Source organism: Apium graveolens, unplaced genomic scaffold, assembly GCF_009905375.1.
Source record: "Apium graveolens cultivar Ventura unplaced genomic scaffold, ASM990537v1 ctg934, whole genome shotgun sequence".
NCBI lineage: Eukaryota > Viridiplantae > Streptophyta > Magnoliopsida > Apiales > Apiaceae > Apium > Apium graveolens.
In genome coordinates, this window is record NW_027421868.1 from 564 (window position 1) to 8,533 (window position 7,970).

Sequence of the window (7,970 nt, forward strand, 5' to 3'; positions counted from 1 at the left end):
GTTTATCATGATTTCATATGAACCCATGATGGCGATAAGTTCTATTATGAGCTAATCGTGATCATGGGGTTGCAACGGATTTATTATGGAATTCTTTAGTTAATTGTTTAATACTTTAGTGTGTGATGATTGCATGATATCTAGTATTGGTTGTGCGTATTCGTCTTATGTGCGTCGCGAACATATAAGATAGGGTGTTAATCTCTTGTGAAGCGACGGTGGATCTTGAGATTTAGAACTTGCCATGCTAGCATAGGTTCATGTACGTTGCATGATTAGTGGGTAACTCTAACAGTTTTATTGCCCTATGTAATCAAAAGGGATAACTTGTGCTTAAATCGTTGTTTGTCAATTTCTGTAGACATATAGGAACTCAACAAATTGATGACTATTCAACTTCTATCTTAATTGTGGATGCTTGGTAGAATGGTATTAGTACAATGAAAGTTGGCTTTTATCAGTTCCGTGTTATTCGATTAATATCATCACTGTCACATGCTAAAGGTAATAACAATGGCTATAGAAGGAAGTAATAATGAAGTTGTGCTCTCATGAGTGTTTTATTATTGATTAAATTGAAGTGTTAGTTAAGTGGTTAATTAAGTAGTTAATTATAGTTAATATTTAATCAACAATTTTAAGTGTTACCTTAACATTGAGAAGTAATCATACATTGGTGAGTAAGTTTAATTAGACAATAACTTAGTCTGAGTCTCTGATGGGAACGAACTAGAAAGTATTCTATATTACTTGCGAACGCGTATACTTGCGTGATATTAGTGCATGTTTTCGCCCTAACAGTAACCCTCATTCAAAAACCTGTCCCGCTTTCAAACCCCATTCTGTTATAATATTTAATGGAAACAGTGAGTAAGACTAGAAAGAAAGGGCCGACAAGTTGCTCTAGTAAGTGTGGATGACCATGGATAACCATGTGATAACTTATACAAATGGCATAAATAGGATGAGAAAGAACCACTAGAAGTTTAAAGCATGTCTTCCTCGAAATAAAAATACAACGTACTAATTTTAAACTAGCTTCAAATGGACAAATGCAACTAGACTGTCTTTAGGAACATAAAAAACCAGTGCAACTAACAACCAAGATTTTAATTACGTAAGCAAAAGAAAATGGAAGCTGGTACTAAAAGCAGATATTCAGTTGATACTTACATACCAATAAGAGAAAGCATACCCTATATTTAGAAAGGCACGGATATCAAATAATGACGGCATAATAATAACCAATTTCCCTCCGCTTCCCCAAAAAACAGAAACAAAAACCTGGTACCTACTTTAAAAGAATACATTAAATATAGGGAAACATATACACGGTTTAATCCTGAATTGCAGTTAACTAAACAATATATATCACACTTGGGAATTCACTCTGTAGGTACCTCAAAATTTGAGAGGAAGCAAATGAAATGAAGACAGCAATTCTAGTACCTGTTTGTCACCAAAAAAGTTGCACGGCCAGAATCTCTGAGCATTTTGAGCATTGGGACAATCAATTTATCCTCATTGATATACCTAGCAGACATAGACAACTGTATGACAATAAACTCTAAAATTATTAACATCACAGATTCTTTAAATTTTTGTAGCGCCGACGCAGATACATGACTTTTGCGAGATAGTGAAACTTGCGAAAAAATTATAAGCTCTGTGACATTAATATTTATAGACATATATATCAATTCAATATAATTTAGCATAGAAAAAAGCTTTAAAAAATTGCCCTAAAGATAAGATACCTCTTCGGATCTAATGCAACCATCTCCTTCAAAGTTCCATCGCGATGACACAAATCAACAGCAGCTCGAACATCTTTGTAGAGCATAACTGTTGGCATTTAATACTCAGCATAAGTGAAGGAAAACTAATGAGGCTGATGTGACTCTCACAGTCTGACTAAAGGTTAATCAATAAATCAAGTGTAGACAACAAATAAATAGTACAGAGATGAAACACTCATACTCAACCATAAGTGAACATCTTTTTGTCTACAGTCACTGCAGCAATAAACTCTAAAGTAAACTCTGTAGCAGAAGCATGTGTTACCATAGAATTGAACAGTGATTAAAAATAATCTCAATGCGGCAACTCTTTTAATCTTCTCGTCCTAGTGTGTGCTCTTACATACTATCAATTTTGTACATAGGCAGCGTTATTTCTTTTACACTTTTAAGACCATAACTTACAAGTGAGAAAAAGGAAGTTGGGACATTGTATTACACATCTTCAGTACAATCAAGACCCAAATAACCAATCAAAACTTGAAGAGCATTTATAGATGAACAATGGGGTACTTGCAAAATAATTGAAATTTTGATGAAATCTTTTCCCTTACTCTGTCGCTTCTGGAATTAATCCAGGATTATTGTCCTTGAAATCAACAAGTTGAGCAAACATACATGCTTCCGCCAATGAGAAAAGGGTGTCAATAAGTGCATAATCGGGCTCATCAAAGGCATCTCGTATTAATGTGCTTCCATATGCCATAACTTTATCTTCCTTGGACAATTCCTTGAATCCATGATATGCAACTTTTACATACTTATGGCGATCCATCTGTGGGTGTAAATGCATGAGTATGGAATTATCCCTATCCAGGCAAGAGGCATGAGTAGAAAAACCAATATAAAGACAAAAAGAATAGCTATTCCGAAGTCAAACAATCGAGCAATCAAGACAAACCTTCATTATATTGCCTCTCTTTTTATCAAGAACCAGTCCTCTTACCATATAAAGTCCAATCAAATTTCCACTCCAACAACTAACAAAAAATAGAAACAAGACTGTAAAGTAGGATGTAGGACAAAGAATGCAAAAAATAAAAGGACAATAGTAAATGACAAAGAATAATAAACATATGTGTTTGTAAATATAAGAAATGTTTGTTAATAAGGATGTGAGTCCAGTGTTCGTAAATAAAGGCAGCTTGACATGCAAAATATAATGCTACACAAGGGAACAATCTTGGCTTAAAATTATAGACTATAGACAAACCTGTTGAGGATAACCGAGATGGTAGACTAGCTTCTTAATAGTTCCATTGTAAGCAAGAGTTTCAAATGTCTCCGGCTTATACTGTGCCAATGTGTAATCCATGTCGAACCCAACAGCAACAATACCTTTCATATTTAAAGATCTATTACAGAAAATCTGTTTGCCTATTTCAATTGTACACCCCTTTCCGGAGAAGACCAAATGAGTGGATTGCGCATTCCATCAGAATAAGTAGATTTAGACATTTTTCTGTCCAGCTGTTTAAAATTCGATGGATTGATGGATAATATAATATTTTAACTGTCTCTTATGCAAATGGGACAGTTTTTTTACAAATGAGACAATAATCTCAATTAACTGCATTAACTGCAGAAAGTAAATAACAGTAATGAAAATGTAGAATCCTGAAAACTTAATAAGTAAAAACACCGTAATGTTTCACTTGTTTCGGCCCTACACCTAGTTTATGACCGACATCCAAGTCCCTATGTCAACTAGCATAGAGAATGTATTATATCCACTTAAAACAAATTACTTACAAACTTTCCTTGATTACAAACTTGACCCACTTGAAAGAAACATTTCTCTAACATACCGCTACCTAGCACACAACTACTTGGCCTTCCACTTGTAATCAAACTCCCACAACTCGGGACAAGTGATATAATACACATTTCAGATACAAGAATATAATGTGAAAGTTTACAACTCAAACTAGGCTTCTTGTTTACTGGATATGTATCTCGGGTATAGAACAATAAGGTATTTTTCAGATGATAAGAATTGACGTGAAAAGCATTAGCTCAAATCTGAAAAATGTGAGTTGTATATATAAGTAAAGTTCTAATAGATTTATTTTCAAACAAAGAATAAAATAGATAAGATTTGAAAACAAGTTTGTTTGAAAATATTTGAATGAAACTTGAGAAACTAATCTGTTAGTAGTTTGAAAAAGATAAATCAAGTAAAGGATAAGTCTTGAAAGATTCAAATTTGGTTTATAAGATAAGGTTTGTTTGAGATAAGTAAAAGATATATTTATCCAGTCAAACAAGATATACATAAAACCATAACCCTTATCTAAACCTGGGATGGTCTCCTAATATCTGAGGGTGATGATGATTTCTCCGAGTAGGTATACCCTGTGTTCCTTTCTACTATCTTCACTGGGGACAGTGAAGATTTTAAGTTTGGGGGTGGTAGTTAAGGAATATTTTGTGTGTGTGTCATATAGTTGCATATTCATGATAGTTTAGTTCATATAATTGCATATTTTTGCCATATAGTTTTATTTTATTTTATTTTATTTTATAGCTTTATTTATCATGCCATTTAGCTCATGCATTTACCATGATCCCTTTTGCGTTGCTTTACCAATTGATTTGTGATGTTGATGTGAGTGTAGTGATAGCGTTAGAGTGATGTTGAGTCTTGTAGGTTGTCGTGCATGCTAGAAACACTTGTAATTTCACTAAGTCTTAAAGAATGCTTAAGGACTAGATTGTTGTCATGGTTTGATGGTTTTTGAGGTTAATCTATGGATTATGCTTAGAATTTATAATAGGTTCTTAGTGATAAAAGGCATGAAAAGAAAAAAAAAGTGGAGTAAAAAAAAATTGGGATTCATTGCTAAGTGTGGCTAGGCGTCAAATGGCTAGTAGCCGGCTCGTATTTTTGTGCGAGTAGTCTAGGGTTGAGCAAGATGGAGCGAAACGCACTTGCTCAGAAATTTAGAAAAAAAATAGAACCAAAAAAAAAAAAAAAAATTATAAAGAGTTAATGCATAATTGATCACGAGTGGGCTCTTTGGTATTCGAGTTATTAAGTTCTTAGGGGATTTTGTGCCTAGTGACCTAAGGCTTTTATAGTCTGGGATCCACTAACCTAACGCTCGCTAAATGGATGCCATTGTATAAGTCTTTTGTGGACCTCACTCATTGCACGGTCAAATAAGCATTATTGTTGTGTTAAATAATAAGCATGATTCTGTAATAAGCTCCAATAATCTTGAAGTGTTATAAGTCATTTTTTGCCTAAAATTTATTCTTCGTATAATCATGTGATTGCCTTAAGGATAGTTGAGTTATGATAATTGATTTAGTTTCGAAGCATATCTGTTAAGCATTTGCACACACCACGTTTCTGGCTGTATGTTAGTTTGCATGATTTGATTGATCTTTATTCGCCTAATTGTATTTGTTGAGATGTCGTAAGTTGGTTGGTTTGGTCATAGTGAGGGGGATCGCTGCATTTCATATAGATTGCATTCATGCATGTTTTTGTTTTGTTTTTGACTCTATGACGCTTGAGGACAAACATCGATTTAAGTTTGGGGGTGTGATAAGTGGCATTTTATACCACTTAGAACGTCTTATAATAGCTTGAATTGATGTCTTGCAATCAAGTATTTTGTGTATTTGATGCGTTTTTCTAGTATTTGTGCATTTCAGGGTATTACTTGCGTTTGTGGAGAGATGTCATCAACAATAAGTCTTAGTATGTGTTTGGCATTACGAGTGGGAAGATAGGAGCAGAATGCAGCAAAGAACGGGAGCAAAACAGAGTATTTTCCAGAAAGGGTCTGAGCGCCCGCTCAGGATTGCCGAGCGGCCGCTCAGGGACGTAAATTAAAATAATAATTTTTAGACTCCTAATTCTGTTGAGCTTCCAACTTCTGAGATAGCTGGGTTTTGTGGGACTCCTATATAAGTAGTTTTCAGAGACGTTTCACGTGGTGTTGAATGGTGGTATTAATCGAGGAGCAAGGAGAAAAGGAAGAAGACCGTTTTAGCACCTAGCAACGAAGAGGAAGCATATTTTCTTGTGATTCTTTATTTTGTTGTAATAGTGGATGCTAGTTTTCTTTACTTTGAACCTATTTACTCTTGTGACGTACTTTGGTTTAATATAAGTAGTTTTAGTAATTATTCTCGTGTGTTATTATCATATTTTCATATGAACCCATGGTGATGATGAGTTCTATCATGGGCTAATTGTGATCATGGGGTCGTAACGGATTTACTATGATATTATTTAGTTAGTTGTTTAATACCTTAGTGTGTGATGATTGTATGACATCTAGTATTGGTTGTGCTTATTCGTCTTATGTGCATCGCGAACATATAAGATAAGGTGTTAATCTCTTGTGAAGCGACAGTGGATCTTGAGGTTTAGAACTTGCCATGCTAGCATAGGTTCATGTATGTGTATGCATGATTAGTGGGTAACTCTAACTGTTTTACTTGCCCTGTGTAATCATAAGGAATAACTTGTGCTTAAATCGTTATGTTTTCAAATTCTGTAGACATATAGGGTCTCAACATAATTGATGTTTATTCAACTTCTGTCTTAATTGTGGATGTTTGGTAGAATGGTATTAGTACAATGAAAGTTGGCTTTTATCAGTTTCGTGTTGTTCGATTAATATCATCACCGTTACATGCTAAGGGTAATAACAATAACTATTGAAGGAAGTAGTAATGAAGTTGTGATCTCATGTGTGTTTAATATTGTTAATTCAAGTGTCTATTAAGTGCTTAATTCTCGTAGTTAATTCTAGTTAATAATTAGTTAATCAAATCTAAGTGTTATTGTCTTGACATTGAGAAGTAGTTATACATTGGTGAGTAAGTGTTAATTGAACATAATTAGTCTGAGTCTCTGTGGGAATGAACTAGAAAGTATTCTATATTACTTGCGAACACGTATACTTGCGCGTATTATTAGCGTGTGTTTTCCGCCCTAACAAGTTTTTGGCGCCGCTGCCGGGGACTCGGCGTATTTGTTTAGTTTATGTACTTACCATCAGTAGTCATTAGGACTCATTGATTAATACTTGTTACTTATTATTTTCGGTTGTGTTTCAGGTACTTTAGCGAGCGTTTATGCAAACATGTTCTCATACTCGCAAGAGGACTTTAGATACGGCTGAGGAGATAGAAGAAGTTCTTGGTATTCCGGAGAAGATAGATTTTGAAGATTCGGATACAGAGAGTGAGCAGAAAGAACCAGTAATCATGGGTGATCGTATAGTTCCGGCAGATCCAGCTCTTATGGACTTTTCTCGGCCTAAAATTGATGACATTCAATCAAGCATCCTTCACCCGGCTATTCAGGCTAACACTTTTGAAATCAAGCCGGGCACTATTCAGATGGTGCAGAATTCTGTTTCTTTCGGAGGTGCTGCTACTGAAGATCCCAACATGCACATCAGGAATTTTGTCGAGATCTGTAGTACTTTCAAATATAATGGTGTGACTGATGAGGCTATCAAGCTGAGGCTTTTCCCATTCTCTCTGAGGGATAAAGCTAAGGACTGGTTACATTCTGAACCAGTTGGGTCCATCACTACTTGGCAAGATCTTGCGCAAAAGTTTCTGGTAAAGTTCTATCCAATGGCAAAAACTGCGGCTATGAGTAGTGCTCTTACTCAGTTTGCGCAGCAACCTACAGAATCCATGTGCGAAGCTTGGGAGCGCTACAAGGAGATGTTGAGAAAGTGTCCACATCATGGTATGCCTGATTGGATGGTGATCACTGGTTTCTATAATGGTTTGGGGGCCCAATCTCGGCCCATGCTCGATGCAGCAGCTGGAGGCGCCTTGTGGGCCAAAAGATATACTGAGGCTTATAATCTTATTGAGACTATGGCTGCAAATGAGCATCAAAACCCAACTCAAAGGATGATGCATGGGAAGTTAGCAGGTATTCTGGAAGTTGATGCAGCTACAGCTATTGCAGCGCAGCTCCAACCGCTGTCTATGAAGGTCGATTCTTTAGCCACCTATGGAGTCAATCAGATAGCTATGGTCTGTGAGCTTTGTGTAGGTTCTCATGCTACGGATCAGTATTCTCTTGTTAATGAATCTGTTCAGTATGTGAACAATTATCAGCGACCGCAGCAGCCTGTGCCAGCTACTTATCATCCTAACAACAGAAATCATCCAAATTTCAGCTGG

General features: G+C 35.7%; 1 non-coding gene and 1 pseudogene across 1 annotated transcript; both read right to left on the reverse strand.

The window, feature by feature from the left end:
• Positions 1-1,388: 1,388 nt before the first annotated feature.
• Positions 1,389-3,686, reverse strand: LOC141705718 (uncharacterized; annotated as a pseudogene).
• A 3,735-nt stretch (positions 3,687-7,421) lies between these two features.
• Positions 7,422-7,528, reverse strand: LOC141705723 (small nucleolar RNA R71). Its single transcript, XR_012568460.1, has one exon. It is a non-coding gene; the product is annotated as a small nucleolar RNA R71 (small nucleolar RNA).
• Between the last annotated feature and the right edge of the window lie 442 nt (positions 7,529-7,970).